Source organism: Poeciliopsis prolifica, unplaced genomic scaffold (genome assembly GCF_027474105.1).
Source record: "Poeciliopsis prolifica strain line A6 unplaced genomic scaffold, Auburn_PproV2 SCAFFOLD039, whole genome shotgun sequence".
Classification (NCBI taxonomy): domain Eukaryota; kingdom Metazoa; phylum Chordata; class Actinopteri; order Cyprinodontiformes; family Poeciliidae; genus Poeciliopsis; species Poeciliopsis prolifica.
This window is the reverse complement of record NW_026562414.1, coordinates 1,689,637-1,706,587: the sequence shown is the minus strand read 5'-3', so window position 1 is coordinate 1,706,587 and position 16,951 is coordinate 1,689,637. Positions and strand designations below refer to the sequence as shown.

The 16,951-nt window shown below is 36.9% G+C and overlaps 1 protein-coding gene across 1 annotated transcript in view; it reads left to right on the top strand.

The window, feature by feature from the left end:
- The window catches only part of fut8b (fucosyltransferase 8b (alpha (1,6) fucosyltransferase)), a 105,699-nt gene that overhangs the window by 16,273 nt on the left and 72,475 nt on the right, over nucleotides 1–16,951 (top strand). The window lies entirely within an intron of this gene.

Here is a 16,951-nt window from a genome sequence, read left to right as displayed (position 1 = left end):
TTGATGTGCCATTAAAAGGAAAGTTTAATAAGATGGAAGGTGTTGTTTTTTTAATTAATTGAGTTTTTACTTTGTTTTTCTATTTTCTGTGAGCTAGCTGCCTCATTTTCATTCAGAACGAAACTTTTTTTGATAAATTAACATGGAAAGTTACTGTTGATGTTACAGTGTTTCCATCTCCTTCTGAAAACCCTAAGAACTGCAATTATAGTTAATACATAATACAAGCACTCTGCCTCTTATTGCTTCTGCTCCTCTACCAACCCCACCAGTTCACTTCGAGTAGTTCCCAAAAACTCAAAATTATCCACATCTAGGACTGTCATAAAAGGCACTAGATTCCTGCCAGAAGTCAGGAAGTATATTTTTATGTTTTTATTTTCTTTGCTTGCACCTCTCCCCCTCTGTACAGCTCATCACTTGCCTTCTCTTCTCCCTGCAGGGAATAGAATGATTCTCTAACTTTTTTTGCATCCTGATAAACCAGACTCTCCCTCTGATGTTTTTTTATCTGCTTGCATCTTGTGCTGTAAAGTCCTCTTCTGTTTGTTCTAAGCTCCCTGACAGTTTTTTTTTCTCTTTTGCCCCCTCACCCCTCTCTCCAAACCACTACTTCTCTGAGGTGACTGCTAGGGCCACGTACTGGTACGCAATGAATCAGACTTGTCAGAGTAACCAAATTGTATGTTGACCCGCATCCCGACCCCTAGTGTTTATCAGAGTCTATGTACTGTAGCTAGATAACCCCCTCCGAACCCTTGCTTTCTTTGTGCTGTATAGATTTGTTGCACTATATCTCTGGCAACACAAAACTCTCCTTGCCTGCAGAGGGTGTGTCCAGTGCAGGCTATGCTTGGATGCATCAGGTTAATGCTGCTGGCTAGCACGGATCCAGCAAACAAACATCTATTACTGAGAATGGTTATACAGCCAAAAGGCCACGCACAGAGTGTGCACATACATGTGTGTGTATGGTTGCATTTTTCGACATGATTGTGTAAGCATCCACGCTGACCTAGTATGCACGCTGCATTTCAAGAGGAAACTCTTTCAGATCGGCTCTAACCAGGCTTGGGGCTGTGGTGTAATAACATCAAGTTGTACTTGGCAGAAGAAGAAACCTTTAAACAGATTGCAGTATAGCAAACAATTTTGTGTGCAATTCCTGCTTAGTGAGGTATGTGGTCAGCATTATTTTACTGGAAGCTGGAAATGAGAAGTCACTTGTTGGTTGAAAAATTAATCAGATTACATTTTCCTTAAACTTAAATAGAAAGTCCCTCAGTTTATTCTAATGTAAACACCTTTTTTTATTTTTGTTGGATTCTTGGCTGAGAATTCAGAATGCATTTTGCTTGCATGAACCACCTCTCAAAATTCAGGGAACATACAGTATTTATGAGAAAATTATCATGAATTGGCTTCACCTTCCAATTAAACATTGATGAGCTTGGGAATCAGAGAAAATAGGCTATTTAGATGTCACCTGAAGCCTTCAGGAATGTATTTCAACTTCATTTCCTTCTGCGCAAGATAATCAGTTTGAGTATGAGTTCCCTTTCCTGGCAGTACAAAACACAAAAAAAGCCTGGGGAAGAACAACAGCCTTTTGAATTACTTCATTGGTTGATTGTTGACCTTGGAGGTGAAATTGTTTTTTTTTTTTTTTTTTTAAGTAAAACAAAAAGGGATAATTACTAAAAAGCTCCACTTCAGGGTATAAAAAAAGGAATACAAATCTGAACATTTTAAACAAGCACTAGTTGGTTTTATCTTTTTATGGTAATTTATGTAAATGAACCAAACAAGATAGCTATTGGTTTGTTATCCTTATTTTAAGTTCTAATATGGCCTGCATTCCCTGAAGACGATATTCACAGTACAAGAATGATATGTCATCCTCCATGGCGGTGTTAGACCCTAGAAAATGTTTCCAATTGCTCCTATTTTACTCTATTGACCTGAGCGGAAATTAACTGGTTGTTATTAATATTGTACTATAATATTAATAATATTTGATATTTATTGAGGTGTCTGAATTCACAATGATTTTGGTTTAATTCTACCAGCTCTGGAAACATAATCAAAGCTGAACCTTCATACAATAATCATGTTGCTTAGGCTACAGCAAATCACAGAAAAGTCTAAAGGTGGATGAAATGGACATTTATCAGCAAAAAAGGGATTTCTTACTGAAACTCACACAAACTAACTTCTACGAACTTTGTTTTAATTCAAAATTTGATGTAAAATAAAAAAATGTTGTTGAAAATGCAGCTTTCTTCATAGAGGTAGTGGTTTTGAATCCAGCTGAAAATGAAGGAATTACAAGATTATACCTGTTCAAGAATGAAAGGATTCTCAATGTCTTCGTACTTTAATTTTTAGGACACAGTCCTAGCTTCTTTTCCTCCTTTTCCGTTCATTAACTGTTTTTTTAGTAGCAATGGTTCACTTTGTCGTAGTGTTGCCATAAAAAGAAAACTGATAAGGTTTTCAAAGGCCTAAAAAAATGTACAATTTTCTTTAAGCTCTTCTTTCTTTTCCATAGATTATGAATAATAATTATAAATCTCCTCTTGAAAAACTTGAAAAAAGGACTTTGAAGTACACTGAGTTTGTTGGTGCTTTTACTGACAGAAAATGCTTTGAGTTCTTAGCTGAAAATCTGATGTTATGTTTCTTCATTGGAACTACAGTGTGAATCAAGGGGAAAGCGGCTCATCTCTATCTGTGGCTGATAGGAAAGAGTAGAGGCACATCTCTACTTTTTGTAGTTGGTAAAAAAAATTGGAGACCACATTCAAGACCTAATAAATATGTTAGCCCATTTATGGAATGCAAGTTGTTCTTAAAATTTGTTTAGAAATGTAAACAAATGTACTTTGGCTCTGTTAACTCTTTGTCTGGCTATATTTTGTTGTAAGTCTTATAAAAGTAAGTCTTGATATGATATTGTTGCCATTTAAGCCAGCCATAACAGCAGCCCCTCACGCTGAAGGTGAGTTCAGAGTGGTAATTCTAAAACGGCAAATTATTAAAATCTGTGATATATTTGAACCTGCATTGATTCATGTTAATCTTTGAGTGCAGATGGAAAAAAAAAAAAAAAACATTTGGGAAGATTTTCCTTTACTAGACTTTCCCTCCGCTACACTTTGATATTTTCCTCCCGTCATATTTACCCTTGACTTTGTGTTGGCCTAAGAATGCAAAACAGTTATTTCACGTGAATTCGTTCTGGTAAAATGCACCTCCTTCGGTACGATCTGTCACACTCTCAGAACCTCATTTTCTCTCCATCTGTCACTGTCTCTTGTACTACTTCACCTTCGCTTCCCATTTCTTTCATATGATCTGATTTACAAACAAAAATAGCTCGCAGATATGCAGTAATGTTAAAAACCAGGACTCTTGGGTTAGTTCTAATGTTCCGTCAACTCCGCTGCGTCTCCTTTGTAAGCTCAACACTTGCTTTAGCTCAGGTGTGAGAATGAGGTGGCAGCCTGCTCTCTCTGTCAAGTCCTCGGCTCCCACTGGCCTTCCAGATGGCCTTGTTGTCACGACCGTACCTTTTGGCTCACACAACAATCCCAGCATCCTTCATCAACCCTATTTCTAAGCCCCTTTCTCCTCCAAAAAGCACGCAGATGGAAATTATTGTGTATGTGTAGAATATCAAACAAACAATTCCTAATTAGATTGTTGTTTTGGACCTAAAACAAATGATAAAGCAGAAAAAAAGGAAAAAGATCAGGCTTTGTTTAGAAGGTTTATTTTGTTGCCAATGTTCCAGAAGACTCAATGAGGTTTATTTTATTTATTTTATTTTTTTAACAATGTACTTCACATTTGATTTGCATCAAATAACTTTTTGGTGGTCTTGACACCCTTCGGCATCTCAAAATAATTTTAATTCTTTATTTCAAGAGAAACAACAGCAGCAAAACATCATTAGACCTGCAACATTACAGGATCTTCATTGGAATTACTGATGGGCATGTTTGGTGCTAGATTAAAGTTGGGCTGTTTTAACAAACTGCACATACTTACATTTGTAATTTTAAGACAAAATATAAATACTGGCAGACCTGCCAAGTAAATGATCGCCATTTAGTTGGCAAAGATTTCACCCTTGCTGTAGTTCTCTTACAGTGAGTTTGAAGAATGTTTTATCTCCTTTTGTATGGTGGTTAAAGAAAATTGGGTACTAAGCCAACAATTGCAGTCGTGTTTTTCCTTTGAATTATTGTTCTGATTGAAGATACGAATTGTCAAACCAGAGATTTTAGGGATTCCTTGGGAACGTTTAGAAAAACAGGGCTGAAAGAAACCATTTTTCCCTTGGAAATACCAACTTCTCGCACTGTATTTTTCTAATAAGGCCAGAAAAGAACAAAACGAAACTCTTTAGATTCATATGTGCAGGAGGCTTCTCCAACAGAAAAGTTTTTTTTAAATCTGTGCTCCTTAAATTATTCAGCAAAATTCTACAGATGGCTGTTCCGCTTTTGTTTTGAAATGCAGTCATGCATGCTTCCCATCCATTCAGCACTGTGGATTCACCGTCAGGTTTCTGACTAGCCACTTGCTTCCTTCTTTGGCCACAGTGCGAAGCAGCTAACCCCGGCTTGTTGTTGAGGAAATGAGGGTTGTCCGTCTCACTGTGCCTCTCTGATGTGGTTGTCATTTTTTAACTTTGATTTGAGCCCCCTTGTTCTTGGTTTTAATTCTGTTCCCATCATCTCCCCTTTCAGTCATTATTGAAACAAGGTTCAGCTATTCAAAGACATATTCCCATTCGCTCTGTGTCTCAGCGGCGCTCCTATTCATTAACATGCCTCATTCTCACTGCGCTCCTCTCGCTGTTAATACATTCCTCCTTACTTCCCCTGGTGAATTCCTCTGTGGTGTGTATAAATAAGCTCCCATTTGTTGTTCCTATCATGATCATCTCTCCTGCTGTCCTCCCCTCCCTTTCAATCTCTCCCTGCATACTCCTCACCTCCTCTCTTCTCCATAACCTTCCTCTCTCCCTGTTTGCTTCCATCCTCACTGTAGGGTTATCAGTCCCCTCCCACCCCTGTTTCTGCTCTCCCTATCACACTGGCCCCACTATTCTCATTCATCCAGGCCTTTCGCAGAGAGCTAAAGGCATTAAAGTCCGTGACTCCACTGCTGACCTATCTCTCGCTCAAAAATAGCGCCGATATAATCAAAATGAGATACATCTCTGCCGCAGGTGATTTTAATCGTAGAGTACAGTATGAGTTGCTTTTATCCAAGCCTTTTTCAGATCAGCCACCAGAAGACGGAAGGGGTTTGATATGTTTTGTCTCTCTGATGTGATCGCAGTCAAACTTTACCTGAATTCAGAGTCTTTCAGGGCTTTTCATCCATATCTTGCAGTCTACTTGGTATTCTTTGGTTGTTGTCCACGTAATAGACCACATCAGCACTATTCTCTTCAGAGCCATTCTCCTCCACCCCTCACAAGAGAGTTAGCACTTCTCCTGCAAACTCTTGCTTCAAACAGCGCACCTCGCGCTCATGCACACAGCCGCGTTTGACCGGCAGAAAGCCCAGCCTTGATGTAAAAAGTGCTCACAAATGAAAAGTCCCCAGAATCCTCCTCGGTGGAAAATTGAGTCATGGCCCCTTCTGCTTGCGTAAACTGACAGACAAGCCAAGCGAAAAATGGAATCAAAAATGTCCCTATACTCGGGAGTGTGTGGGTTTGAGCACTGACAGTGTGCAGCTCTGTAACAAGCACATGCAAATCAAGTCAATCCAATCCCCCAGGCTCATTAAATAATAAAAAAAAAATGTCAGTGAGGACAAAAGCTGGAATCTGCTGTAACCTTGCATGTCCATAATAAGTGCTCTTTGCTATGGTGGAGTGGAAGGATGTAACGCAGGTTGACATTATGTGGCTGGCTGCTTATTGAGTCTGAGCTATTACTGTAGATTCTGATTACAAAGGACTGTAAGTTAATTATGTATTCAAATTGACCTGAACGGACTTGTTCACTTATTATTGATTGGTTAAAAAAAAAAAAAAAACAAAAAAAAAAAAAACAAATTTTCTTTAAACATTGACACAACATGATATAACGCGTAACACCTCTCTAAAGTCTTAAATGTTTTTTTTTTTTTATTTTAAGAAATGTTTCCACTTATCCATATTTATTTTTAGCGTTGCGTGAGTCAAACCATTTTAAACTTATGTCTGATTGGAATATATCAGCCGCTTAAAGTGTCCTTCCTCATTTCTTGCCTGTCTCTTTCCTTACAAGAGCAATATAATATTTTTTAGTAACGAGAATAGAAATTGTGATTTTTTTTATTTATTTTTTTACTCTTAAATCTTGTGAAGGCTATCTACTATTTGTAGCTTTTAGTTTTGTTGAATTTTGTCTAGTTAATGCTTTATTCAGTTGTCAAGTGATTTGTGTTTAAAGTTCACTACCATTACTGATCCTGAAAATGTTTGGTCTCTCTGAATGCAGTGATGTTCCTTTATATATGTTTTCATTTTCTGAAATTATCAGAAATTCTCTGGAATTCTAGGATTTTCATTCAAGACTGACATCAGTCTAGCTTAAATAATTTATATTGAAGTCACAACTCAACCACACCTGAAGTTTGTCCACACCTGATTCTTTGGAAACATGATTTCCAAAGAATCATGTTTCTTTGGAAACAGAAAGTGACTCGTTGGACTCGTTCTAAAGTCTTTACACTTACTCCTTGAAGCTCAAGAAATAAACTTTAAATGTTGAACAAAGGTCCAGGAAACTGCACTGATTTTGAAACATTAATTTCCTTTAAATCAAGTTAGATTCTTGTGATTAATAACAACTGAAGGATCATAAATGATAATCTCTTTCAAACTGCCATAATTTTTCCCATCCTTCCCCCTCTACAATATAATGTTTTTTCTTGTTTTTCTAATCACATAAGCTCTTTAAAGTGCCATGTTGCTTAAAACGTTTCATACAAATAAACTGCCTTGCCTTACCTTATTCCAGAGGGGAGTGGTTGCTACATTTTACTACATTAGCTCTTACTCCCTCCTGGAGTATTAAAAGATATATAATGACGGCAAAAAAAAAAAAAAAAAAAATCCTCAAAGAGTGGCATACTTTTAAAGTAAAACCGGTGTTCCAAGTTTTCAAACTTTGCTGCACTGTCCCCAAATGAGCCCTTTATATAGTGCTAAAAAGGCAGTAATGCACCACAACCTGCATGTGCATTTCATAACTACTTTTAGTGCTACATTGGTCGTAAAAATGAGACAGAAGTTGCTCATTGGCATTATCTTATCTGTAGAAGCCCACAGAAGTTGCATGCACTTAAAGCATGTGGGCTACACCCTACAACAATTGCAAACACCATATTTCCTGAACATCCTTGGTTTTATTGGTGGCCTGCAGAAACCAGCTGTGGGTAGAGAATAGGACAAACAGAGAAGGACAAATGCTGGTATTGTGCAAATGTTTTTATATATATCTGTATTTCATTATATATAAATTATGTAAATACTAAAATATTAAATGCACCTTTTTTCAACTGTTTTGTATAAAATTCAATATAAATTGTAGCCATCCAATTTAATATTTGAGAGACTGTTAAGGCAATTTATGTCTATATAAGTGTTTTAAGCTGCCTTTTTGTTGTTATGATTTATTAGGAGGAGAAACAGCATCACACCATTTCTGTGATGCTGTTGGTGAGGGCAGAGCAGTCGGCATAACACAGCTCTGCAGTTACAGACCTATGAAATCATTGCAAATTCCACATTTTAGTGCATTCAAGCTATCTCCAGTGGTCATTTTATTAGCAGCACATGAAACTCTCAACAGGTCACCAGAACATAATGGGAAAATACTTGGAGAAAAAAAAAAAGTACATTAATTGTGAATGGGACTACATTTTTATAATGTGGGAGGAAACTGTATTACCCATAGAGAAGATATGAATGCATGGAAAGAACACACAAACTCCTTTGTCAGGATTTGAGTCAAAGTATTATATAATGGAAGGCAGCAGTCCTGTGTCGCCATGCTGCGTGTAGAAAATACAGCTTTCTATTGTTCTTCATACAACTTTTTTGCTTACTTTGTTAGTTAATTGTTTTTTTCTCTATGAAAATGTTTGACTCAGATTCTCTCAGCACCAGCCATACATCTGTACTAACATCCTAAATGCCTTAAAAATAGTTCTTGACCCAAATTTCTGGACGTATTTTTGGTCTTCTAATTCACATTTGTACTTGAAAATGACCAACACAACTGTCAAAACCATGGGCAGGTCAGTAAAAGAATCGCTTGGAAGAAGGTTTATATACTAGTTTTAAGAGCCCTAAGTCAGCAGAGTGGAAAGGAGAACCCATTTAAATCAGGCTGCACTGATCTTTGAGTCTTTGCTCAAACTGATGGGTCACATATGTGCAAAGAGGATTTGGGCTCTGACAGTCTTCATGAATGCTCCACTCTCTCCTGCAGAGTCCAATCAAGGTGCTCCACACACGAGCACCCTTAAAAACTGAAGTGCTTTTACATGCATGCATCCATCCAAGCAATGATACAGGCAGGCTAAGCGTGGGCACTGATGGCTTCACCGTCTCAATTGATGGGCGCTTAGAAAGGAAGGGAAAAAAGTAGATGGCAGGCCACTGAGAGTGATGGAATGGCTGGTATGACCCGTTGAGGACTATGTGATAGCAAGAGCTTAGCGCCACTTCTGCTCAACATGCAAAGCCCATTACATTGACTCACTTGCAACCCAGCTGTTTCCATTAAACGCTTCAATCGTGAAAAATCGGTCATGCTGTCAGCAGATACACTGAAACCGCAAAACAAAAAAAAAAGCCCTCTCACTCCCAGGTGTGAAATTATGCTACAAACAAGCTGCATTCTGTTTCACTGATTGGCTATTTACCCAACGCTTGTATGCAGAGTCAAAGCAAGTGCAATGTTAGAATTGGTGTATTGTCATAAATTGCCTACGCTAGGTGTAACCGATTTAATTTAAATATTCGCCTCTACTAAGAGCTGGCAGGTGCCACGTGTTTCAATATGTGATCCTCACAATTTACTGCGAGACTTGGCAAAGCTTAGTGCAGTGTCTGTCACAGTGTTTGTTTGTGCTGTCATTCAAATGTTTACTTCCTGACGGCCATCTGAAGTATAATCAGCCATATGTGCATTGACTCCAAGCCCATTTAGTGGTGTGATTGAGTCAAACGGTGGACAAACAGGCAGAGCCGCTGCAAACATTTTTCTTAGATAAAGAGGACAATCGCTGACTGAAGCTGCTTCTCCCTGATCCGTCCTTGACCTAACTGGCAGTAAAGACGTTGAGTGCGGCAGAGTGCAAAGTCAAGAGTATACAAGTGGTGCTTTGTAAACAGCTGGCTTAATCTAAGGGGGAAAAAAAAATAATCCAATTTCACTTTTTTATTGTTTGCAATCTTGTTCAACGATGGCCCAATTATACAACTTATTTTCTTGCATACATACTAAGACGTTTTTTCTTTAACATAGTTTTGTAAAGTATTTTCTATTTTGCATGCGTTTTTTAAGCTTACTGGGACAATTGTTGGCTTCTATATTAACAAAATTAAAAGCTGTTAGTAATTCTCAATGTCTAATTGTTGCATACAGTGGTTGCTGAACAGGAAGTGTAGAGAATTAGGTATGTTAAAGAAAAGGTTACTTCTTCAGAAGAAGTAACCTGGTGTATCAGTGGGGTTATTGAAGGTATAGTTTGAAGACGAGCTGCATGCAACGCTTTTGTTTTTGTTCTTTTTATAGTTGTATTGTCAAGAAGGAAGAGATTAAAGTCCAGATTAGCTTGATGCTATCTCTCAATACATGTTGCACTAACTAAAACATTTATTTACTGCTGCAAAGAGTATTAAACACCCACTACACCACTTTCTACAGTGCTTATTGCGCAGAACATTGTATGTTTTTACCATTCTGTTCTTTATAGAGTAAGAAGACCATAGTAAGCCATTATTAACTGGTTAATTAGTCAGGCTATCTACGCCATTAGCCAGTCTGCGGTCTGCTACTTAACAGCCATGCCTTTCACAGCTTGCCAACTATAGTTTTAAAGCAGCGCTACTTTACTACAAGACTTTGCCATACAGAGATACTGCAGAGAGCACGTCTTTGTCATATGAAAAAAGTCGTGTTACACAAGAAGATCTAATGAAAAGCTCTAGATATTGTGTATTTGTGTCTTAGACTCTTACTTTGAAGTAGGAAAAATAGTGAGCATGTTTGAGAATATCTTTACATGTAGCAGCAAACAACAGAAAAATTATTTGGTGTTAAAGTAGAAGGGTTAACTTCTAACAATTTGTCAGATCAAATTTAAACCCAGTCAAATAGAGATTTTTTTTCCAGATAGAATTTTAAATTATTATATACTACTTGAATAAAAAGACCACTTTTCAGATAGAAGACCACAAAACAAAGACTAGACTGAATCTTTCTGCATTGATTACAGATTGCTAAAACCCCGTGTGGAATTTATAAAACCGAGAAGATTATTCACCAAAAAAAAATAAAAAATGTTGCAAAAATCTCATTTTGCATAGTTCTCATGTGCCAAATAAATCTTTACACTCCTCGTCTGTCTTACCTACTTTGTTTGCTGAAAATCTCAGATTGCCCATAATAACTGGGTTGCTGCTTCCTGTAAGCTCTCTGTCTCGCCTCTTTCCTGCATCAGCAACATCTCCTCTTCAGCTTGTAGGAGATTTCAGGCTTGTATTTCAGGGATTAGAAAAATCTCAGTTTGCTACCCCTGTATAATAACACCTCTCCGGTTGGCATCACACTCATCATAACAAATGTTAAAAAGTTCAAGCAGCACTGTCTGAAACTGCTCACGTGGGACAAGACAAACTAAGATGCAAAACCTGTGTTTCAGAGGAAACGGAAAAGGAAAAGAAAAAAATCCCCATAAAAATGGGTTCAATTTTTTTGGTAATCTACCCTGTAGTCTCTTCTTATTGCTCTGTATAATTACAGAAGAAACACTAAAGAGCTTCTATAAAATTAGACGTTTTTTTTACAAGAAGTAATTTAAGGCCTCTACCACTTGTTTAATGTGAACCAATTACGTGTGTAGATCCTCAAATGGCTATGCTTAAAATATAGCAAAGCAATGAAGAAAAACACAATTATTTCAAATATGAGTATGTGGAAACACCCAAGTGTTCCTTTCAAAGTCTCATTTTTAAGTTTTAGTCGAACACAAATTTGCAAACATAAAATGAAAAATTCTGGAGTGTGTGATTGAAATGGCGTAATTGACATGAATTAACTGGAGTAAAACACAGAAATGGCATGTCGGGGATTTAGAAAAATATATTATGACAGTAAATCCAAACTAATAGCAAAGCCATAAATTACGGTGGGCTTGTCCTTTGAAGCATGTGCTATTTTTCCTCGAGACTGCCTCTTTTTTTCAGTAGTTCCCACACAAGTCAAATAGCTGCCTCCTAACTTTTTTTGCATAAAAAAGATGTTCAATGAATCTAATTATTCTGATAGCTTATGTTCACGTAAACGTTCAACACTGGGCCCTGCTTATTGGTTTGAAACTCTCCTTCCCTCACGGTCTCCTGCCTAATTAAGTTGTACCAGATTTTCTTTCCCCTCACCATCCTCGCTCCACTAATCACATGAGACAGTTGCAGTCAGGGACAAGACTGATCAATCTCATTAGATGAGCTGATACATCTGAGGAAACTGCATGAGTATTGGCTGCTGGACATGCGGCGACAAATGGACCGCGTGACTCGGTGTCTCTTCAAAGTGCATCCCTTTGAGCGGTTAGGGGAATGAAAACAGGTTTTGCTCCATCAGGAGTCGGGATAATGAATTCTAGGGGGCTGAGCATGCTAACGTTCATTATTGCTGCACGGTTTAGGAGTAATTACCATTTTGCATCCAAAGCAAGTCAAGACTGAGTTGCGCTTGTCAAATTAAGACAAGTGTGAACTCATAAAAAAGTATTTGCATAAGCATGAGAATGCACTATGTGAATTTATTTACCCGGCTGTCAGTGGCTTTAGTTTGCTGACATACTCAAATAACCTTTGGCGCATTAAACTGAATTGAGAATTTAATAGCATCTCCTGCAACATGCATTTGTGAAATAAGTCATTTTGATTATCATAGCTTACAGCTAACTAAAACCTAAACTGTTTCTCAAACCATGTAATTTCAACACCAATAAAAAAAAATATATTTTCAATACAGAATGCTGCCATCGCACATATGAGAGTTTTAGAAAGTGACACTTTATGCGTTCTAAACTAATTAAGGGGAAAAAAAGACTATTGGAACCCTGTGGTCTAAAGTGCACTTTTTAGATAAAAGTACATTTTTATTTCATTTTCAAATTGAAGTCCTACAGTTGGGAGAAGGCTCAGAGAGGCAAATAATTCAAGTTGTTTCAGATTCAATGTGATGCTTCCACAGGCCTTTCAAGGTCTGTCACAAAAACACATTTTGCTGGATGATAAATTGCCCCAATAATTATTCTGAAAAATGATAATATTGCTATTTTGAGACCATTTTCAAGTGGCAGAATAATTAGAATTTTCTCTCTCAATAAATATTAATTTTATAAAGAACCTTTGACACAGGAACTGGAAGATATTTTAAATACCCAAAATAAAACACAACTAAAAACAATATTGTTTCTGAATATTGACAAATTGAGACCTGGAATACAATGGATTATAATGTCTCTGTGAACAACAACATATTAATAATCAGAATGCAAAGGATGATTCTATTTTAAATTGCTTATTTAAATGGCTAAGACTTAACAAGTGCCTACACTGCTAAAAGTACCAATTCCTTAGTTACTGGCCATACAATCACTGTTGACTAGCCAGCAAACTGACCTAACCTGGAGATGAGCTGAACGCTGCTATAAAAGTAACTTAGGCTGCCAAACTGCATTAATGCAAAAATTAATGAAAAAATGATCCCCACTGTCCCGAGTATTTACTGTATTGTGGATGGTCATAGTTTTGTGTATGGCAAGATTCACGCAATATTTTAATTTTCAGAAAAGCCAATTTTCTTTTCTTTATCAGCTGTAAAAGTTTGAAATATGTCGCTTTATATGCAACAGATGTATAACAAAAAGTTACTTATTTTAGTCAAGTGAAATAAAGTACGTCTTTAGTGCTGTAGCTTACTGAGCTGCACTTATTTGTGTCTTATTGTTCAGCGTTAACCTGCTTAACGCTGAACCTTTCGCTCTGTTTCCTTTTCTAGCATGAGATTGGAAATGGCACGTTCCTGATAAGCAGCCATGTAGCCCACGTCAGATAAGTCCGTCTTTTTTTTAGGTCTCAGAAGAACATCATTAATTATAAAAAAAGAACAAGCCCTTGTAGTTGTCTGTGTTGCTACTCTTATTCCCTTACTTGCCAGAATATACAGCCACAGAGGAGGATGTGCGAGAGCATCCCCTGTAAGCCTCAGAACTCTCTGATGCTTCATTAAATCTCTTTGCAGAGGTTGCTCAATCAATGTTCCTGAAAAGACGGATTTTAAGAAGATCCCGACAGACGTGGAGAGAGAGATTGATTCTGTACGTTGGCGAATGTGTGACATTGGCAGCTTAGACCTAAAATTGCTCTGGATTTAGTCTTACTCAAGATTTTAAAAGGTTCATTTTACTAAAAAAAAAATTTATTCATCTTTTTTCAAAGACCATAATTATTGTATTAAATTTTTAGCATATGATCGCTCAATTGCAATTCCCTGATTTTCTCATTTGTTTGCTTTTAACTGGTAATTAAATCCCTCAACTGAATGATTCATAGCCTCAAATTAGGAATCCTTGTTGTTTGCTTCTTCTTTGTTGTCTTGCACATGTATTACTTAAAACATCTTTCATTAGAGTGGTTACTGAATAAATCATACAAGCACATGAGAGAAGTGATTAAACTTCATTATGTTTTACAGTTAGGGTGTAGCTCATCTTCTTTGGACTCATAATTAAAGTAAATCATGCCTCCCATGTTGTTGTTATTATTATCAACAGGCACATAGGGAAGCAAAAAAAAATATATCACAAAAGTATAAGATCTAAGGCACAAAAAGACACAAAATGTATTCCCAAATAAATTTGCTAAATTGCATCTGTAGCTAGAAGCACATTAAATCTATGATCAGACGGATTTCTAACTAGAAATGATGCACGGTCACATTGCTGGCTGTGCTCGTTGCAAAGCCTCCACCCATTGGTATTTATGACAGAGAGCCTTTGTTGTTCTGAATAAACAGAGATATTACTGCAAGCACACAGTTCAGCCCTCACTGTCAGCTAGCCACAGGCACACGCTCAGTCTTCTGGGTAAGAAATATGTTCACTGCTGGATCAATTTGAGCTGGAATATCACAAGTCAGGGGAAATGTATGACTCTAACTTTCATTTTAATGTTCATCCCTCTTAAGAGGTTGCAAAAGCTTTCAGCGGGGAAAAAAAAGAGACATTCAGTAGGCCCATTAGGGATTTCGGTCGATCAGTGAGAAGTTTGGCAACACTCATTTGATTCTTCATTATGGTTCTTGCGTCCCACAAATTTATATCAGCCACAGCGTTTTGTAAAACTATTAATATTCCTTCGACATTTCATATTTTCTTTCACAACAACCACAAACTTCAATGTCTTTATTGGGATTTTAGATGATAAATCAATGCAATGTGGATAATTGGGAAGCAGAAAGAATATGATTGAAGGCGTTCAGATTTTTCAGATGCGTTGCGTGCCATTTTGTTCCATGATGAATTCAGCTGTTCCGTGAAGGCCTCATTTGTTGAAGAACATTCATGAAAAAGTTGCACAATGAAGACCAAAGAACACGCTACAACATTGAGAGTCAGGGATGCTGTGCAGAACTTCAAAGCAGTTTTAAGTTATAAAACTTTATCCAAAAGTGCAAAGCTCAGCAAGCTTGCACAATATTAACCGGGAAAGCCTGAATACACATCCACACCACAGTTTAGAAAGTTTTGAAGACCTGTTCCTTCTACCTTACATTCATGCACTACATTGTGTTTACCAAAAAAAAACACGTTTTGGAGTAACACAAATAAAAAATGAGGAGTAAATAGTTTTGCAAAGTACTGTGATTTAATATAACAATAATGGCTTTGACAAATCAACGCTAACTTCAACAAAAAAACAATCTATTTTTCTGGTTTTTAACAACGGTTGTATCAAAACAGCTGCCTTGAAAAACGTGCGGCGTCTCTGCAGGTGTTTAGCTTTGTAATTTTGACTGAGGGTTTGCTCCTCTTTCATATGCGCGCCACTGCAGGTGCACAACTGAGATTTGGAAACTTCACATTACAAAGATTGCTTTTTTTTCCCTTTCAGAAATGGGAAACTTGGAAAGAGCTACTTGAAAATTTGACGTGATTTCTGCAGGGTGAATATTTAGTTGCTAGGCAGCAGTTTTTTGACATCCGATTGCAATTGTTATAACTAAAGAAAATAGTGAAAGGTGTGGCAAAACAACAATAATAGATTAGATTCTGTTTTATGAACAAAGTGGCAATTTCATGCGGTTTGAATCGAGTATGTTGTTTGGATAAATTGGCCTGCATGCTGGACAGCTGATTACCAAAATAAGGCCTTTAATCAACACAGCTCGACATTATTGCAGCCTCCTAAGGAAGGATTTTATTCAAAGCTCTGAAATGTCTAGTTTTTCTAATATTTAGAAACTAACCTGAAAATTTCAAAGTAAGACAGAGCTGCTGTGGATTTACAGTTTAAAGCAGATGTTTACAGAAGATATTTTGGAAAATATTTTTCATTTTTTACCCTGTCTGATGTTTAAATATGCTAAACATTCCTGCTACATATAAGATAGGATTGTCCAAAGTATTTATATTTAACTTTTTCTTACTTTTAGGTTATATATATTTTATCATTACATTTAATATATTTAAATATTTAGTATATTTTATTATGCATTTTATTAATATGTGGTAACATTGCCTTTTACATGGATCTTCTCATGTAGTTTGGAATTTTGACCCATTCCTCTTCATGGCAATGCATAACTCATTCAGTATTCCAGACTTTCTCCCACACTCTTTTTTTTTCAGTTCTTCCCACAGATTTTCTGTGGCACTGAGATAAGAGCTTTGTCTTAGCCAATCCAAATCACTGACTCTGTTGTTAAGTTACTTTGCAACTATGTGGCAACATGATAAGGTTTGTTGAACATTAGGAAAACCCGTTTTGTCCTGTTTTAACTTAATGTTCTGCGTATTGTCACCTGATGAGGCCATCTATTATGTAAAGTGCACCAGTCTCTCCTGCAGCAAAATACTTCCATTATGTGACGCAGCCGACTGCATGCTTTAGAGTTTGGAATGGTGTTGTCAGGCTTGCCAGGTCCCTCTTGTTCCGACAATGGGAATATTGGTCTTTCTGACCAAAGAGTTCAGTTTTTGTTTTGGGAAATCCCAAGACATGTCTCCAGAAATTGAGTCTATTTGCAAATCTGTCTTTATGTTCATTTTAAATTAATGGCTTATTCCTTTACTAAGAGAAAACAATGATCTCTTGTAATAGTTTTATTAATATCTGGTACCTTGATTAGTTAACTGCATGATGTTTATGCATCTTTAGATATTTTAGCATTATTCACTCATTATCTTCAGGGTTGTAGCTGCGACTTACTGCACTCTACCAGAGAAGAACTCCATGACATTGATGCAAAACGTTCCTAATATAATTCTTCATCCATGCTCATTTTCTTCCTCAAATTAAAAAAAAAAAATATCTGTCATATTTCTAATCTCAGGGCATAATAGTATTTGCTGAGCAAAATCTGTTTAAAACCTGTTTTTTTTATATAATAGCTTCAAGTGCGTGACATTGCCT